General features: G+C 36.1%; 1 pseudogene; it reads left to right on the forward strand.

Moving 5' to 3' along the window:
• The first annotated feature begins 925 nt into the window (after window positions 1-925).
• The window catches only part of LOC107665167 (tapasin-like), a 4,079-nt pseudogene continuing 3,153 nt past the window's right edge, over window positions 926-1,851 (forward strand).

Below are 1,851 nucleotides of genomic sequence, written 5' to 3' on the forward strand. Positions count from 1 at the left end.
TGTGTGAAAGTTCAACAGTAAACAGCAGAGATCAGCTCTTTTGTAAGCAATTAATAGTCATTAATCATCAAAGAGCTGCTATCAATATTTTATGGTGGAGTGGAAATAATGTACACTAAAACTAAAGCTCTTATAGGCCTAATGTCCAAATGAAGTGGCTAACATGTATTCTTCCCTCATCTTGAAAGATAAAATGTTATTTATTTACTAAATATTTAGGTTAATTAAGCACTGGTGAAGACATAGCTATGGATGAAGATTAGCTGCAAACAAAAGTAGCTAGTAAACTTCCAATTTAAACAAGATTGTTCTCCAACCTGTAAGTTTTGCTAAGAGAGAGATTCTTCAAGAGAGAAACATTCTTCAGTGTGATTTGAACTTTTTTGACAAATTCTTCATCTTTCAAAGAGCAAGTTTAGGCATACATTTTTCACACTTTAAAAAAAATAAATAAAGACATGCACAAAATACATAATGTATAAAACTACACAGGCTATACAGGTTTCGCTATCTGTTGTTGCTACACTACAAGAGACAATAAGAGATGGTATTTCCCTGTGTCCTCAACTGCACTCTGTTCAGAGAAACCACGTGATCTCAGCTCCTCCAGTGTCATATTCACTGTATGGCCTACTAATGTTGGCTCGGAGCGCCACCTAGTGGACATCAATATACTAGAAAGACTAAAATACGTGTATTGGAGTTATTTTAGTGGTTTTAATGTACCGTATATTCTAAGAGGTTAAAAAGATTATGCTAGGTGTAAACTGTGTCAAACGACGACCTAGTATTTTCAAATATCACAAAGTGCTCCTGCACTAATCAACCAGCAGCTAAAGCGCATGCGTCGTAAGGCAGTGGAAGTTAAAGTGGAACGCTGAAAGCTGTGCTAATATTTTGGGGAAACCCGACGGTTTTTACAACACAGTTATAAACGCTGAATTTGGACATACAAATCAACGATGTCTGAGATTTCGACAATATACAAGATATCTATCATCGCATGTGCATTGTTTTTTGGTGGTAAGTTTTGCTGTATGTTGGTAATCGAGAGCGCTTTGTCTTTAAATATAGTGCATTACTGTGACCAAGACAATTAACATAATTCTCAGTCTCTCTTGTCCTGCAGCTTCCGGTTCTGGATGTCCGGTTCTAGTGCTGGTTTGTTCAGGAGAAACCGGGTCATGGAGGGGGTTTCTCAGTACCGATGAGTCAAGAGAAATCTCTAATGTTCATCAGAACTGAAGCCTTCAGTGAAGAGAGCAGGTCTGAACTTCATCCTCCTGCAGACATCAGTTTCTTTCAGGATTTACTATGTGACCGGTCAGTGACAATGCAGCATGCATAGCCGCGGGAACGTATTTTGAGCTGGGGGGGCTGAGAAATAAAACATATGAGTAGGCATATGGGTGGAATTTTCACATTATATAACATGATTTTATTATCTTAATTTTAACTTTATTCTTAAAATATTATGACATTAATTTTATTTATTTAGTTATTTTTAAACATGGCACAAACATGCTGCCATATAGGCTATAGAATGCAAACACAATTTTGGCACATCAGCCCAAAAAACAAACAAACAAACAAAACAATTATAATAAAATAAAAAACAAACAAAAAAAGTATATTTGAATTATTTGTTAATAAACTGTTTTCTGAGTCAGTGTTGACTAAACTTAATAAAGAAACAAAAATTAATAAAGAAACAAAAAGAAATAAAACCAAAGCTGAACTATTTTAATAGCTGTGTAATGTGGAAGAGAGAGAGAGAGAGAAAAGTCACGGGATCCAGTCGGACTCGGGCCGAGAATTCTCATAAAGCTGTTGGACAAGGGCCGGGCCCAT

This window comes from Sinocyclocheilus anshuiensis, unplaced genomic scaffold, assembly GCF_001515605.1.
Source record: "Sinocyclocheilus anshuiensis isolate Anshui unplaced genomic scaffold, SAMN03320099.WGS_v1.1 scaffold379, whole genome shotgun sequence".
Lineage (NCBI taxonomy): Eukaryota > Metazoa > Chordata > Actinopteri > Cypriniformes > Cyprinidae > Sinocyclocheilus > Sinocyclocheilus anshuiensis.